We start from the raw sequence: 18,999 nt of genomic DNA, 5'->3' as shown, positions 1-18,999 counted from the left end.
GAACACAACAGCTGTCTCTACACCTTAAAGAACTGGAGAATCAACAACAAATCAAACCAACTCCACACATAAGAAGGGAAATCATCAAGATTAGAGCCGAGATCAATGAGGTAGAAACCAGAGATACCGTAGAACGTATCAATGAAAGTAGAAGCTGGTTTTTTGAAAGAATCAATAAGATCGATAAACCATTGGCCACACTAATTCAAAAGAAAAGAGAGAAAGCCCAAATTCATAAAATTATGAATGAAAAGGGAGAGATCAAAACTAACACCAAGGAAGTAGAAACAGTCATCAGAAGTTATTATCAACAGTTACATGCCAATAAGCTTAGCAACCTAGATGAAATGGAAAAATATAAACTACCAATATTGAACCAGGAAGAAATCGACAACCTGAATAGACTGATATCTAATAACGAGATTGAATCAGTGATCAAAAACCTCCCAAAAAACAAGAGCCCAGGACCTGATGGATTCCCTGGGGAATTCTACCAAACCTTCAAAGAAGAAATAACACCTATTCTCCTGAAGCTGTTTCAAAAAATTGAAGCAGAAGGAAAACTTCCAGACTCTTTCTATGAAGCCAGCATTACCCTGATCCCCAAACCAGGCAAAGACCCTACCAAAAAGGAGAATTTTAGACCAATATCACTGATGAATATGGATGCTAAGATTCTCAACAAGATCCTAGCCAACAGGATCCAACAGCACATTAAAAAGATTATCCACCATGATCAGGTGGGATTCATCCCTGGGCTACAAGGATGGTTCAACATTCGCAAATCAATCAATGTGATACAACAAATTAATATGAGAAGAGAGAAGAACCACATGGTCCTCTCAATTGATGCAGAAAAAGCATTTGACAAAATCCAGCATCCGTTCTTGATTAAAACACTTCAAAGTATAGGGATAGAGGGAACATTCCTGAACCTCATCACATCTATCTATGAAAGACCCACAGCAAATATCATCCTCAATGGGAAAAAGCTTGCAGCCTTCCCGTTGAGATCAGGAACAAGACAAGGATGCCCACTTTCACCACTCTTGTTCAACATAGTATTAGAAGTCCTAGCAACAGTAATTAGACAACAGAGAGAAATAAAAGGTATCCAAATTGGTAATGAAGAAGTCAAACTCTCTCTCTTCGCGATGACATGATTCTTTATATGGAAAACCCAAAAGACTCCACCCCCAAACTACTAGAACTCATATAGCAATTCAGCAACTTGGCAGGATACAAAGTCAATGTGCAGAAATCAGTGGCTTTCTTATACACTAACAATGAAAATACAGAAAAGGAAATTAGAGAATCAATTCCATTTACTATAGCACCAAGAACCATAAGATACCTGGGAATAAACCTAACCAAAGAGGTAAAGGATCTGTACTCGAGGAACTACACAACACTCATGAAAGAAATTGAAGAAGACACAAATAGATGGAAGACCATTCCATGCTCTTGGATTGGAGGAATAAACATTGTTAAAATGTCTATACTGCCTAGAGCAATCTATACTTTTAATGCCATTCCGATCAAAATTCCACCAGCATTCTTCAAAGAGCTGGAGCAAATAATCCTAAAATTTGTATGGAATCAGAAGAGACCCCGAATCGCTAAGGAAATGTTGAAAAACAAAAATAAAGCTGGCGGCATCACCTTACCTGATTTCAAGCTTTATTACAAAACTGTGATCACCAAGACAGCATGGTACTGGCATAAAAACAGACGCATAGACCAGTGGAACAGAGTAGAGAGCCCAGATATGGACCCTCAACTCTATGGTCAATTAATCTTCGACAAAACAGGAAAAAATATACAGTGGAAAAAAGACAGTCTCTTCAATAAATGGTGCTGGGAAAACTGGACAGCTATATGTAGAAGAATGAAACTCGACCACTCTCTTACACCATACACAAAGATAAACTCAAAATGGATAAAAGACCTCAACGTGAGACAGGAATCCATCAGAATCCTAGAGGAGAACATAGGCAGTAATCTCTTCGATATCAGCCACAGCAACTTCTTTCAAGATATGTCTCCAAAGGCAAAGGAAACAAAAGCAAAAATAAACTTTTGGGACTTCATCAAAATCAAAAGCTTCTGCACAGCAAAGGAAACAGTCAAAAAAACAAAGAGGCAACCCATGGAATGGGAGAAGATATTTGCAAATGACAGTACAGATAAAAGGTTGATATCCAGGATCTATAATGAACTCCTCAAACTCAACACACACGAAACAGGCAAACACATCAAAAAATGGGCAGAAGATATGAACAGACACTTCTCCAATCAAGACATACAAATGGCTATCAGACACATGAAAAAACATCATCATTAGCCCTCAGGGAGATTCAAATTAAAACCACATTGAGATATCACCTTACACCAGTTAGAATGGCCAAAATTAACAAAACAGGAAACAGCATGGGTTGGAGAGGATGTGGAGAAAGGGGAACCCTCTTCCACTGTTGGTGGGAATGCAAGTTGGTGCAGCCTCTTTGGAGAACTGTGTGGAGATTCCTCAAGAAATTAAAAATAGAGCTTCCCTATGACCCTGCAATTGCACTCCTGGGTATTTACCCCAAAGATACAGATGTCGTGAAAAGAAGGGCCATCTGTACCCCAATGTTTATAGCAGCAATGGCCACGGTCGCCAAACTATGGAAAGAACCAAGATGCCCTTCAACGGACGAATGGATAAGGAAGATGTAGTCCATATACACTATGGAGTATTATGCCTCCATCAGAAAGGATAACTACCCAACTTTTGTAGCAACATGGGCGGGACTGGAAGAGATTATGCTGAGTGAAATAAGTCAAGCAGAGAGAGTCAATTATCATATGGTTTCACTTATTTGTGGAGCATAACAAATAGCATGGAGGACAAGGGGTGATAGAGAGGAGAAGGGAGTTGGGGTAAATTGGATGGGGAGGTGAACCACGAGAGACTATGGTCTCTGAAAAACAATCTGAGGGGTTTGAAGTGGCGGGGGTGTGTGAGGTTGGGGTACCAGGTGGTGGGTATTATAGAGGGCACGGATTACATGGAGCACTGGGTGTGGTGCAAAAATAATGAATACTGTTTTTCTAAAAATAAATAAATTGAAAAAAAAAGTTCTAAACAAATTATTTGCACAATAAAAATAGTATTTAATTATCACAAATACAAAAAAAACCCCAGGATTTTATTAAATTTATGATACCAAAGCACTGAAATGCAACATACCTATTAGCATAATATCCTTTAATTCCATAGATTTCAGTAGACCTAGGGTTAACCTTTAATCTATTGAGAATTATATCCTAATACTAGCATTTCCTTTGTGTTAAAATTAAGTAGAAATTTTATGTTGTCAGGATAATTTTTCATTCATGCCACTATATAAGATACTGTATTTGTATTTAATAATACGTTGGAGCAGACTAAAAATATTGAACTTTTGCCTCACCCCACTCCCTTATGCATATTTTCTTTCCTTTTATTTTTTTTTTTACCATTTGTCTTGGGAACATGTAAGCTCTAAAATGAGTAATTTCCTTCTCATTATATTCTTTTTCAAACTGATGTCATTATTATTATTTGAAGATTTTATTTGACAGAGAGAGAGCACAAGCAGGGGGAGCAGCAGAGAGAGAGGGAGAAGCAGTTTCTACACAGAGCAGAGAGCTTGATGTGGGGCTTGATACCAGAACCCTAAGGTCATGACCTGAGGTGGAGGCAGACGCTTAACTGACTGAGCCACCCAGGTGCCCCTGATAGCGTTATTAAATTCTACAGTTATAAAGAAAAAGGGATGGTTAGCCAATTATCCCAAAAAGGGATGGTTAGACAATTATATAGTTTTTGTTGTTCTGATTACCTGTATACCTGTATACCATGTGTGACATTTGCTATAATTAAGCTTTTTTGAATTTTGAAACTAATTTTATACTAGAGGCAATGTTTGAAGTAATTCTCAAACCTCAGGATGCTAACAACAGGTGAGAGAATTTTTAGTTATTGAGTTCTTTTGATTGAACAGTTTGGAAACCTCAGTGTTGGGAAGATACATTTATTCATATCCCTTCTGGGTGGCGAGAATCCATTGCTGTGATGGCTCTGGCCTCTCCTCACACCCTCACTCCCTTGGGCTCCAAGGATTCACCAGATGATGAGTGTGCAAAGTGGGAGGGCACGTGCATTGCTCTGCCTTTTCCTCTGTTCTTTCTCCTGATTGGACCCCTCCAAGAAACATGTGCCCTTTGCTATCTTGGCCATCCAGTATGCTTATTGGTGACATCCCTGTTACCCAGTGAGCACTGTCTTGCCTTATCTGTGCCTGTCATTGATAGCCCTCTTTATAAGCTTCAGATAGTTATTTTATCCCTCAAACTAAAGCTGTTTCTGATCTAACAGTGTACTTATAAACTGTCAGATCTTATAAAGAAAATGGACATCTTTTTCTGACACATTATCTGTGACTTTAGGTAATACCTGAAACAGTAACAGCAAAACCCTGTGGCCCAATCAATGGCAGTAAGTTGAGTGAAACTTCATTTTCTAACTTCTTTCCTCCCCATTTACCGCCCCCGCCCCGTTCAAAGATGTACCTGGAAATATAGGGTAGAAGTGGTTGCCCAAGAAGTGGTTTCTCCTGGGTGTGATAACATCCTGTAGCTCCGTAATTTTTCCAAGGGAAAAGAGCTGGTGATGCTGACCACACATGAGTCAAGATATGAGAGAAAAGTGGAAGGAAGCTCTTTTATGAGGAGAGTTGTTTTGGATCATGTAGAGAAGGTGGTAAGGGAGTTTGCACTGATGAAAGAACAGAAAGGTTGGGAACTAATGAACTATCTCAAGGGGTCCTGAGTAAATGAGGTTAATTGTTTTGAGATTATAGAAGAAGAGATGTTGTAACACAACACCTCTTTGTATTTTCTTTGTTGCATTAGACTTTAAAATATTCTTTGGAGTGAAGGGGCTCACTCTCAAATTGCACTTGTCACTCTGTAATATCAGTTAGAATTAAGGCATAAGTTGTCACTGAGTTGTTTGTTCTATTTTTATTCTATTATCTTTGCAATGTCATTTTCTAAGGTGCTTTGGGCCCAAAACAGTTGCGTACATAAAGAGCCAAATGAGTCAAGTGAAGATCATGACATTTTCCAACCTAAGCATTCAGTCTTAGAAAGAATAAATATGCATTGCTTTAATAATTCTCCCTTTAAAAATGGTGATAGAAAATAGAAAATGTGGAAACACTTTAGAAGCAAGTCCAGACATTCTGTATAACATGAAAAAAATGCATGTTTACCATCCGTGCTCGGTGCTGCTGAGGCTTTCCTGTTAGCATTGTCTGAGATTCTTGGCAAAGAGAAAATAGTTGGATCCCTGGGCAGCACTTAGTCTCAGGTATTAATGAAGGTGCCCAGCCTTCATTAATACCTGAGACCAGAATACTTGGCAAACCTGTTGTCCATTTTTGAGCAAAACTCTCACCTTTGACCCTGATGGAGGAACAACTGTGTGCCTCTAATGATTCTTACCCTCATTGTAATGGGGCAAAGTTGGTTACATTTAGGGAGAGTAACTGAGCTGAGGGCAGTCTGTCTAAGCCTAGCCAGAGTGCTGTTATATTTGTGGTTTACTTTAAAGGCAGGGCAGGGGTGGAAAGCCAATCTAATCGTTCATTTCAGGAATTTGAACTAAGTTTCAGTTGGCAGTGTTGTTTGAGGTTGAAAGTTGCGACATGTGGTCATAATGGATAACAACTGTGAATACTCAGAAGAAGCCTGTTGTAGAGATGGGGCAGATTCCACAAAGAGAAGCAGAGAAAGACACTCACTTTGGACATGTTGAGAAAGACACCACTAGAGATAGAGGAAACCACTAGTGTCCAGGCCTGAGAGTCCCAGCAGTTGTTGATGGCATGTTAGTAATGTGCTCATTCCTGTCTTTGGGTCTCCTTTCAAGAAGTCTTATTTTCCTTGGAGTTAGTTGAGTGAGTACTTTTTCCTTAAATCCAAACTGTCAAATGATATTTTCAACGCGAAATGAGATAACACATGTTCACTGTCAAATGTTCCTTCAGCCTTCCCCGGTTTACCATTAGTGGCAAAATATGTGCTTTCTTTTATGCATACGTGAGCAAGACCACAAAAATTATGTTCTTATTGAGAAACTTTTTTTTCAGTATTTCAAAATGTAAATATCTCAACTACTTCAGGCTGTTAGGGAAGTTTCTGTTGGGATGTTCTGTTAGGAAAAGTTATAGCAAAGCAGGTGTCATATTTTCTTTTGCCACAAAACTTAGTGTGATGAGTGTGTTATTTTTCAAATTTTCTATAATTGAATTTAATCTGAGCTCTTACTATTCCTAGTATCAGAAAAACTGAAATCTGGTCAATTCTGTAAACCCACTCACATCAGTGTTTTTTTGGTCATTTCAGGCTCCCCATGTTAGGTAGTGTTTACGGCTTAGAGGGCACTGGGCTTTGCTGTTGCTGTGTGGTTTCCCTGCTGTGTAATCTGTCCTGTATGGACTTTTGCTATTTGATAGTCCTCCTACTGAGATGTCCCAGGCCCTGTTTTGGTCTCCCTATGGATAGCATATACTAGTGTTTTTCAAACTGTAGTGAAGGGTGATTTTTTTCCTCTGTTGTTGTTGTTGTTAAGCAGTCCTAGAATGCACATGCAACTCAGTACCCAAATCGGGACTTACAAATTGGTGTATACCTTCTTCAAAAGAGAAGTCTACTGATCACACATTTAGATGTTGTGATAATGTCAAACTGACATCAAAGTTTCTAAGTGCTTACTTTCAATTTCTGCACTTACTTCACATGGACTCTTAATGACCAGTCTGTGGACCACCATCCATGCACGGATGACACAGTGGGGAGTGCTGTATGGGGTCACTCTTTTCTGTGGGAAAGAAGCTTGGGACATCATTTAAGACATTTAAGTCTAGGGATGAGCCTGAAATATTGCTTTCCTTCTAACGTGATGGGCAAGGGGAAGAATTTATGTGGCATCCAGTCCACATCACTGGTGTAATCATCTAGTTTCCTTTTGAGCTTCCTGGGGTTATTGAAAATAAATTACAGAATAGTTGGGATATCTAGTAATCTCTGTACAGTAAGACATAATATCTTGGGGGTCATGCTACCCTATTCTCGAGGTGATAGAGGGTCATTCCTAAGAGAAACAAGTTACTAACTTAATTTGATTTGATTTATGTTTCATATCTGGTATAAGGTCTGTTTCTCCATGTGGAGGGCTACTCTCTCTCTGCCTTTTATTTTGGAATGCCTGAGCTTGGTAGCCAGGTATGATGATTAAAGGCACAAAACCAATTATTTTGGCAGCTTGAGGGCAGGGACTTTACTGCCAAGATGATCACTAGCTGGATCAGGCTCCTAAATTGATCCGTTATGCCGAGCAAAACAAAACAAAAACTAGAAAAACCTCAACAACAGAAAAAAAAACCAAAAAACAAACCAACCCTAAGCATTTAGAGAGCTATGCCCATTAAAAGACAGCTTGGAAATAAGGAAAGCAGGTCTGTCTCAAGTCCTGATTAGGACTTGTACTAGGTTTATAGACACGGGCTCCAAGTGAAGTGTTTATGCCAGCAGAAGGCATAGATACTAACGTCTCGGCTTCAAAGTATGTAATGGCACCTGTGAGAACTATACAGGCTCAAAGAAACCCTGTCTCCTTTATGCTGTTGCTCCCCCTGCTCCTCTTTTCTCTCTAATCTTCCTTCTTCTTTTTTTCTCAGAAGCTAATCAGATAGACCAGGGTTAGTACATTGTCTCTGCTGTTTGTGATTGGTGTGGCCTTGAACAGATGATGTCATCTATATGCCTTAGCACCGTGAGTACAGATAATAAAACATTTTTGCAAGGTCACTGTAGTAGGAATACCGGAGAAAGGATATCTCTAGTGGGAGGATACTAAGAACTTGGTATACTGTAATACATGTTTATATAGTACTATATGGTACTTTATGGGGGCTGTGGTTAGTGTGCTCCAAGCAGAGGGCTGATATAAGTCTAACAGAAAACTCTGGGAAAGCCATCCTTCACAGAACTGAGCCAATGGAAGTTGGTTTCAAACCACAAGGGTATTTCATTGCTTTTTTAGGATATTACTAAAACCTTAAAAGGTTCCATAGCTTTGTAAAAGTCTAGGACTGTAGAATGAAGAGTCTCAAATGACTTAAAGCTTTCCCCTCCAGAGTCCTTTTTGAGCCTTACCTCTTACCACCCCGGGACTCTTGCCTTTATTGTTTTTGTGCCAGTGTTCTCAATTTCTTCCTCAAAGACTTCCTGCCTGCAAGTCTTTGTAAACTATGTGAGTATTGGCCTCTATTACAGGAACCATGTAAAATGAATGGGTATGTGGACAAAGCTAGATACCTTGATTCTGATCTCCCACTTGTTTTATCCTGTGACACTGATTCCTTTAGAATGTCAGCAAGAGAACTGAAACCTAGCCAAGGTCTGATAGCTTCTAAAAGGAGACGTCCATTTGAATCCAGGTCTCTTAACTTCAACTTGGGTGATCTCCCCAAATGTCATGGCTGGATTGGTACTTTGCCTTCTGATACTTGGTCTTCCAGGCTCTTTTCTCTCTATTTATATACTGATCCTCTATTTTTAATCCACATTATCATTCTTTGGTGATACTATGATTGCTTACCACATTTTGTTCTCTAATACCTGCTGGCCCTTTAAGATTGCCTCTGGCTTTCCTGTGAAAGTCTGTCTCACTGTTATCAAAATCTGTGCACTGGTAAGTCCTCCACAATCCCTCTGCCCATGTTGAAAGGCAGACTAGATTTGCAACTTGTGGAACATTTGGAAAGACTTTTCTCTCAGATACAACACTGAATTTCTTTTGGCAATACCTTTCTGTATACTTTTGATTAATATGAACTTTTATAAGTTATTTCACACCAACATTTGCCACAAATTCAGAATTAGAAATGATGTCAAATTTAAATAAAAGCAAGAAATATAAAACTCATTAAAGAATTTGGATTTAACTTTCTAATAGAATATGAATAAGTACCCAAACACATTTTGTTATAGGGTGAGTTTCCTCTATAGATTGATACTTACTTTATATTTTAGTCTTATGAAATTGTCAGCAGCAGGAACATGGAGAGTTAAGTGGCATTAGAAAACGTGGGCTTATTCATGCAAATATTGAAGTTATGATAGAAGACTTGGCTCACTTTGTAAAAACGCTGTTCCTTTTTTGAAGTCCACTAACAAAACAAAACACAGAAAGCTGAATGTCCCATCACACTTTACATTGAAGAGGAATAGAGCAGAACATTTTCCCAGATGCTTACAAATGATTCAAAGTAAGATATGGAATAGAATTTTAACAAAAGAATACAATTTTAAAAATAGGATTTGAACACTAAAGGTAGAAAGAAAGCAGGTTAAAAGATAAAGCCACCTGTTGATTTAAAATAATTAAAACTAAGTATTTGTTACTTTATAGATTGTAACTAAAGATTATAGGGTGCTTTACTTTTTAAATGGAATTCTTTTTCTAACTACCAATTGCTTTATGTCTATAGACATGTTTTCCAAAACCCTTTGTTCCTTCAGTGATGTTTATGGTTATAGCCTGTTACTAGAATCCAGTTAGTTCAAGGAAATTCAAAGGAATCTCCCAAAAGTACAAAGAAAAATGCTGATTTGGATTTGAACTTTTATGCAGTTGGAAGAAAACAAATAGAATGATACTTAAATTTTGGTGTTTTATATGCATCTAGCTTTTGTTTAGGTTTATTGAACTTTTCAATGCTAATGAACTTCCAGGGTCATAACCTCCAGCAAAGAGTGTCAGTTACCTCTTTCTGAAAACTTTTTCAGTATGATCTGAATTATTGGCCAAAAGGCCAATTGGCCTATCTTCTGCTAAGGTTACCTTTTGAAAAGGGCGAAAGAAGAGGCAGAGGAGGAAACTGCATCACTGGCTTGCTTGTTTTAGCGCTTCTGAGACATGTTTTCCAAAACTCTTTGTTCCATCAGTGATGTTTATATTCTGCTGCAATTTCTAGATGTTGTAGCCAACAAATTCAAAATGCATGAATAGTGGAAACTGGTTAATGATTTATTTGCTTAAACATCTTATCCAGATCATGTAAAAAGTTTATTTTGACCACAAATTCTCAAGAAGCTTGGTTCATAAAAGTGATTCAAGTTTGTGAAGAGGGGTCATGAACACCTAAATTACTTGAAACAACTGAAGAGAAAACCCAAATAAATTAATGAAGATTTTCTCCTTATGTAAGAGTTTTTTCAGCCCATGTTGATAGAATATTTTACTTCAGTCCTTAAGAAATAGAAATGGTTGACCAAACTCTTCTCAGTAACTTAACACAGTTTAAAAAAAGTAAAAACAAATAAATATAAGAAAATAAAAGTAGTATTAAGCCAAGAAAAAGAGAGAACTGCATGCCCCCTGGAATGTTTTAGCATTTGGAATGAAGCTCAAGTGTATGAGAAATTTATAAAGTGTATCAGAAATATATAAAACTTTGCATAGGCCAAAAGAGGGTGAACTATGGTAAAGTTAGAGCATTTCCTAAATATTATAGATCTACTCAAGGTTCCCAGTAGCTAAATCTCCAACTATAATATATATAAATGTTTAAGTATACCACAAAGATCTCAGTTGACAGACTAGATATCACTGGAGGCATCTTTCCCAGGCCTTCTGGGCAAGATATTTGTACCTGGGTTTGTCTAGTGGGCCTAGACTGTGACTCTCAACTGGAAAGATTTTGTCTCCTAGGGGACTTTTTGGGAAAGATATCTGGAGGCATTTTTGGATGTCATAACTTTTGGGTGGGGGTGCTAGTGGCATGTAGTGGGCAAAAGAAGGGATGCTGCTAAGTATCCTGCAACACACAAGACAGCGCCTCACAATAAGAATTATCCAGTCCAAAAAATGAATAAGGCTGAGGTCGAGAAACCCTGGTCCAGTCTGAAACGTAATACTGAAACTAATGTGGACTAGGTATCAAGTAGAGAAAAATAAATGATAGTTTTTCCAAGAGTGGGATAAAACTACTAGATAAAAATGTAGAGCCTACAGAGCAGACAGTAGTTACTATTGAAATTGCATAAGTGTACACATGTTTACTCCATAGCTTGATTCATAGCATTCTGGCACATGCTGGTGCCTCTACAAAAACTTTAGTAGTAGCATATATCTCTGATTCTTAGGCAAAAGATGAGCTTTTTGCTAAAGCAAACAAAGACATTTATTTTATGTGAGTATCATACTGTTCTAGTGAAGCATCAGACTGTGACTAAAATGAACATTCCAGTCTCTAGATCTGGCAATTGAATTTGCCTTGGCCAAGAGCAGAATTCTTATTTTCTTTTTATGTTTGATAGTGAAAAATTACATAAACATGTTTAGAGAATCATTTAAATAGAAGACTATTGTCATCACTCTGAAGATTTTCCAAAGAAAAATTATATAGATCTTAAAAAAAAAAAAAAAGTCAAGAAAATGGATTATATCAAGAAACACCTAGCTTACATGATTTTTAATAGAGAATTCTGGCCCTAGGTCAAAATTGGTGTTTCCTGAAAATTTATTTGCATATTACTTAAGGATGTGAGAGAATAAATTTCTAGCTAATATTGATAGAACTTTATAACAAAGATGACAGTCATGCTGGTTTTCACGTAGTGGGAAAAGCATGTAGTAGTGGTTGTCTCCCTTGTGTTCCTAAACAGGAATGACTTTGAATTGAAGGTCTGATGGCAGCACGGTTGTTCTTCTTTGGCCTTAGGTAGCGCCATTAGTCTATTTGTTTTATATTGAAAATTTGTTAGAGCCTCTATCAGCATTCCAAGAATTAACACATTTTTGTAGAAACTCTCAATAATTGTATATTATGGAGACACCTAGGTGGCTCACTCAGTTAAGCATCGAACTCTTGAGTTTGGCTCAGGGTCATAAGATCAAGCCCTGAACTGGGATCCCTGCTCAGCAGAGAGTCTGCTTGAGATTCTCTCTCTCCCTCTGTCTCTCCCCCTCAAATAAATAAATCTTAATTTATTTATTTGAGAGAGTGAGAGAACAGAAACAGAGTAAAAGGGAAAAGCAGACTTCCCATTGAGCAGAGGGTACAATGTGAGACTCAGTCCCAGGACTCTGGGATCAAGACCTGAGCTGAAGGTAGATGCTCAGCTGACTGAACCACACAGCCACCCCAATAAATAACTGTTAAAAAAAAAAGTCAATACTCTGAAGCCCAAACCTAAGCTCAAGGTATAAACCATCACAATATCCATCATTCAAATTTCCCTTGATATTTTTCTTCCTATATAGAAAAGTCAGCAGGAAGTGTTCACCCATCTGAGTATTAAATATTTGAGAATTTAACTCTTTTAAAGTAATATTGTATCTTCTAGAGTTATGATATCTAATATGATATCCCCTAGACACAAGTGACTATTTAAAAAAATAAAAATTTTACTCCCTCAGTTGTACTGGCCAGTTACAGTGGCTTAGTAGCTGCCATGTGTGACTAGTGGCTATTCTTTTGGACTAGGAAATTTTAGAACATTTTTCTGATTGCAGATGTTGATGATCTGGAAAAAACTATTATTGGCAAAAGTCACTCCAATGTAGATATTGAGAAAAGGTCTCCTTTCATTATTTGTATGAGTTTCTAAAGATGCTTAGTGTAAGTCTGTCAAAATGATGTTGCTATGTATTTTTGTAAGAAAGAATCTAAATGTGAAGGTTAATGTTCTCTCTCAATCCGACTGGGCCAGGGGTACCTAGACATTTGGCTAAACATTATTCTGTATTGTCTTTGAGGGTATTTCTGGATGAAATTAGCATTTGAATTGATAGACTAAGTAAAGCAGATTTCCCTCTGTAATATGAGGGATATTAACCTCTTATTGGATGTATGATTTGCAGATATTTTCTTCAGTTTCATAGGTTGCCTTTTTATTTTGTCGATGGTTCTTTTGGTGTATAGAAGCTTTTTTCTTTGATGTGGTCTCACTTGTTATTTTTGTTTTTGTTGCTGCCCAATCAGTTAAAGTTCTGGATAGAATTGAGTAGAGCTGAATAAGAGGGAACTCCTCCTTCATCAACACTTGAACTTGGACATTGATCTTTTCCAGCCTTGAAATTTCAAGTGTTGTTGAATCTCAGGGCTGCTGGGTTTTAGACTAGAAATTATGCTTTGGGTTCTCAGGCTTTCAGACTTGGACTAGAACTATACATTGGCTCTCCTGGGTTTCCAGCTTCCTAATTACAGCTCTTGGGGCCCTTTAGCCTCCATAATCACATGAGCCTTTTTTTTTTTTTACAGTAGATCTCTTGACAGCACCTAGCACAATGTTGGCAAATAAGTATATTCCTGCATAATTATATGTATATTATATATATAATAAAATTTATATGATATTTTATATGTCATATTTTATGTCATTATATGTGAATTATATATGTGTGGTATCTATTGATCTATCTATTCTTTTTTCTAGGGAATCCTGAATAATATACCATGAAAGAAAGGGAAAGAGAGAAGGTAAATAATTGAAAAGTGAAGTTTGTCCCTTGGATCTTCTTTCTTTTATATCTTAACTTATCAAGATCCAACAGGGAAGTAATCCAATAAGGGAGGCAAGTGTTTATTTGTGAAAAGTGAAAGGGGCAAAAACACGAGAAGGAATAAAATGGAGTAAATATTTAGGGATGGGGAAGATTTGAGAATCATATAATAAATTATAATTTTGATAAAAACTGGATTTCCAAATGGCAAAATAAAATTAAGAAACAAGATTGTAATTCAAGGTGAATCTTAAGCATTTAAAATATGACTAATTCTTCTTAAGATGCCTACCTAGTGGCTTAATGTTTTAAGAATCCCATTACATTGGTTAGAATGAAAATGGATGTACCTGGGTCTTCATGAGAAATGCTACCTAATGCTCTTGGGCCTGAGCAGTAGATCAATGATGGAAGATATGAAGCTCCCATTTAGCCTGTACCTTATTTTATGCTGTAATTTAGCCACATACAATAGACCATTGAATCATCAACACGTGCAAACAAATAAGCAAATGCTCCTTCTTTTTCATGATTGAAGAAATAAACAAGAGTGATATTAATTATCTGGCTAAAATAAATTATAATGAATGCAAACTCATTACTGTTGAAATCAATGCATGCATAACAGAAGGTACATTTATTGAAGTCAACATACTTAATTACATTTGGAGTAATAAAGAGAGTAGGCATGAAGTCCAATGTCTCTTGAGCCTAAACATTAATTTTGATCTAATTTTCTTTTCCTTGATGTTGAGAAAATGAAAAGGCAAATAAAATTAAGAGACCAACCCTAACTTCATTAGCTTTGTTTATGGGGGATTATAAGCTGTTAGTACCATGTTATTCCACATTGTGATCCAAGGAAAGGTCACTTGATTTTAAAGCTGGTAATGTTAATATGAGAATAAAGGTAGCCAGATAGTTTTTCTTACTCTATAAGAGTACAGAAGACATATGTAATGCTACAATAGTCACAGTGATAAGAACAGAAGATACATAGAGTTTTGACACTGTGGAGGGAAAGTATCTTAGTGAGCTTGGCTGCTATAACAGAATACAGTGGACTGAGTGATTTTAACAGCAAACATTTATTTCTCATATCCAAGATCAAGGTACCAACACATGTGGTTCCTGGTGAAGACCCATTTCCTGGCTTGTAGTCTGCTGCATGTCCAAATAGCCCCTCCTTGGTGCATGCGCATGGAGAGACAAAGAAAGATAGAGATGGGGATAAAGATAGAGATAGCTGGATAGATATATATTTTTTTCTTATAAGGACACTAATCCCATCATGATGTTCCTCCTCATGATCTAATGTAAACCTAATTATTTGCCAAAGGCTCCACTATCTCACTAGAGTTTAGGGCTTCAATATATGAATTTTGGGGGAATACAAAAATTCAGCATATAACAAAGAGCCTATTCTTATGACACTTAAGCTTTTGTCCAACCAAGTACATCTTCTTTCTTAATCTCTTTCCTTTATCTAAACTATGTCCAAACATTTGTTGTTGTTGTTGCTGTTATTATTGCTTTGTAGTCCTAGATACTTGCCATCAGCACTGTGGTTTGGGGTGGGGGGCGCTTAGCTTTTTAGATTAAGTCCACTAAAATGTGAACACTCCAGCTCAGACTTCTTTGTAGCATCTAGCACAATATTGGGCAAAGGGGTGTGTTGTTGGGTAGATAACTATTAGATGAGTAAATGAAGAGTGAAATCCCTGGTATCCATTATGACAGGTGACTCTGGCTGGAATGGTATTTTCCCCTTTGAGAAGGAGAAAACAGCATGATCAGATAAATGGCCTGATCAGATAAATCACATAAATTGTTCCTGGCATACTGCTTGGCTGTTAGAGATTCAGGTTCTGATTCAGCTGGGACTATTGATTTAGAAGGACCCACCTAACCCTTCTGAGAAGGTACAGGACTATGGTATCCCCCCTTTCCTTCTTTCCTTCCATTTGACTGAGAGATAGCACAAGTAGGCAGAGCAGCCGGCAGAGGGGTGGGGGAAGCAGGCTCCCCATTGAGCAGAGAGCCCAATGCGGGGCTCAATCCCAAGACCCTGAGATCATGACCTGAGCCGAAGGCAGAGGCCTAACCCATTGAGCCACTCAGGTACCCCTATAGTATTTCTTTTAATTACTGCATCTGATCAGCATTTCCCATACAGCTTCATCCATGGGTTCATACATGTTTAGCTTCAGAGAAAATATAATTTCTCTTGCTTTTTATCAGAAGAAATATTTGACCTTTTAAAATTTCGTTATCCATTATGGCTCTCTCGTGGGTAATCATAGAGCTAGGGAAGGAAAGGCACTGGTAAGCATTTCAGCGTGTCATCCAATTTTTAACACTTCCAGTTGATGAAATACGAATGGATAGGTAAGCATGCAGAAAACATACAAAGAATGTAATCTCTAATGGAACAACAACAAAATGTTACGCTGAAATAGATCAGAAGTAAAGCTAAAACTAATGTGTTTATCCTATGAAAATACTTTAGGAGGAGTATTTGAAAAAGTCATAGTGGAAGTCTAACTGAGCCAGATGTTCTGCTGTGAGCACAATTGTTTTGATAGGGGCTGTCAAAAAGTAAGAAAAAGACAGATCCTTCTTCTTATGTAAACTGACTGGATACCACATCCCCAAGGTTTCCTATTACATGTATCAAGGAGAAGAAATTAACAGTTGGAGAAGAAATTAGAGGATTTTTCTGCTACATCTGTCTTTATATTGACTATTAAATGACTTCCTACAAAGTTGGTATTTTACTGGTGGTTTTATAGAAGAAGTTCAAGGACATGTAAGTCGAGCCCAGGTAATATCTATTCCAGTTGGATTATTCCAGTAGTTCTCAACTGGAGACAATGTTGCCCCCTAAGCCCCAACCCTCAGAGACATCTGACAGAACTGGAGCCATATGAGAGTAAATTGTCAGGACTTCTGTAGTATTCCCTAAAATCAAGGGCTTTCTCTTATATAACCACACTATAATGATCAAGATCAGGAGATTAACAACAGTACACTATGGCTCTAGTTCACAAATACCATTCAAATTTTGCCAGTTGACCAATACTGTCCTTTGTCTAAAGGATTCAGGTCAGAATCCCTTGCACTTATTTGCCATGTCTCTCTAGTCTCCTTCAGCCTGGGACAGTTCCTCAGTTTTTCTTTGATTTTATACAGTGGCACCTTTGAAGATTATAGGCTGGTTTATTTTTTAGAGTGTCTCTCAATCTGGACTTGTTTGATGTTGCCTTAAGATTAGATTAGATTTACGCCTCTTTTAGGGGCACCTGAGTGTCTCAGTCAGTTAAGCCTTTGACTCTTAATTTCAATTCAGGTCATGATCTCAGAGTTGTGAGGTTGAGCCCCATGTTGGGCTCCTCATTCAGCATGGAGTCTGCTTGAGATTCTCTCTCCCTCTCCTTCTGCTTCTCCTTATTGTGCTCTCTCTCTCTAAAATAAATAAATAAATCTTCAAAAAAAAAAAAAAGAGAATTATGCTTCCTTTGGCAGGAATATCACAGAAATGGTGCTGTATCCACTTTCCTGGCCTCCATTTGGATAGTGCATGATTTCAATCTGTCCTATCACTGATAAGGATTTGCTTTGATCTCTTGATATAGGTCATACCTCCATAGTACTCACTATAAGGATTCTGTGGGGAAGTATGTGGAAACTGTAAGTATCTCATTGTTTATTCAACTTTCAGTTTATCTATTTCAATATATGTGGATTATGATATCTTATTCAGTGGTTTATAAACCACTATGATTATTAATTTATATGCTCAATTTATCCCTGATTGACCAGTGGGCACCTAGTCAAATTATCTTTCATATTCTTTTGGCATATCCCTGTTCTTCTTTGAGCAAATCCTTGTTTTCTGGCCCAAGATGTTCTAGGCTTCTGTGGACTGCATTGTGTACTCCTCAAATTGATCTGTTGTAGTTCTGGCCCCCACTATGATGGTATTGGACCAGAGGCCTTTGGGTAGTGTCCTCATGATGGGATTAGGGCTCTTATAAGAAGACATCAGAGAGCTTGCTCACTCTTAGTCTTTCTTTCTGTCCTGTGAGGACATAGCAGAAAGATGACTATCTATGGGGCAGGAAGAAGACTCTCACCAGAACCTGAGTTGGCCTGCACATAGATCAGGGAACTTCCCAGCCTCTGGAACTGTGAGGAATAAAATTCAGTTGTTCAAGCCACCAAAAATATCCATGATATTTTGTTATAGGAGGCCAAATAGACTGAGACACGGGCCCATTATTGTATGTTTCCCTGTCTCAGCCCTGGATCCCAGTGACTACCCTAAAGTGATTCAGAACTCAGATAGCAATAGTGCTCTTATTGTTTCTCTTGAATTCACTTTATGCATTGGGTTTTTTGGCCCAGATTTGAAAATCTGTTTCATTCCCACAGGGTTCAAACATCTGTACTTTAAATTAATATGAATAGAAATTCACATAAACCAAATTAATGCGTTGTAATGCTTTAACAATGTGCTTGCTTTTCCATGGAAAGAAATTTTCATCCTCAAAGTGTCTCTCCTGAGGCTTCACGTTGTAACTGTGAGTTTTGGCTCAAGCTCTAGGTAGTGCAACTTGTGTGGCAGGCTGACAAGTATGGGAGCCTCGGGACAAACTGCTATCCTGGGCTCACACTGCACTGTGGAGCTGCGCAGCCCAGCTGGGCATGAGACTGGCTTTGGCTTTTGCCACTGAAGGAGAACAAAAGGGCAGTCTTGGGAACTCAGGTACCATGCCAGCTGAGTTAAAAAGCACCTGAGTCAAGTTTCTCCTTTGTTCATGCTGTTTCTAATTAGATTTTTCATTTGGACTCCAATGTGGAATAACCTTGGGATGCTGGGGAAAGGTTGGTTATCTTTCTCTGCTTTGGTACTCTTCCATACAGTGTGTCTCTTGCATTTTCTTTTGTTCAGCTTGTTACTTGCTGTAATGCAAGTCTATGTTAAATAGAGTGGAGATACTTTCAGACAAGAAGGGGAACTTTAGGAGTTAAGGGGTTATTGCCACTCACAGTATATATGTGTATTTTATTTGCTTTTATTTCCATAAACATTTATTTTTCAGTATGTTTTGAAAAATTAGGAACCACCACATGAAAGTTATTTTGGCCTTTGGTCTTTTAACAAAAGCAATTACTAAAAGCAATCCCCAAATTCAGTAGAGAAGTCCTTTATAAAATGTATTTGTTATAGTTAAGTAGAAATCAGACAAAAACATTTTATCTGGCAGGATTTGTTACAGGTTGTTCTGCAGTGTAACTCTTTACATATGTTTTCTTGCTGAATTGAATCTCAGAATTTGGAGCAGCAGGAGCAATGGCAAAATGACCCTAAAACAAAATATGGAATATCCAAA

The sequence above is a fragment of the Neovison vison genome, chromosome 11 (genome assembly GCF_020171115.1).
Source record: "Neovison vison isolate M4711 chromosome 11, ASM_NN_V1, whole genome shotgun sequence".
Lineage (NCBI taxonomy): Eukaryota > Metazoa > Chordata > Mammalia > Carnivora > Mustelidae > Neogale > Neogale vison.
This window is presented reverse-complemented; position numbering follows the sequence as displayed.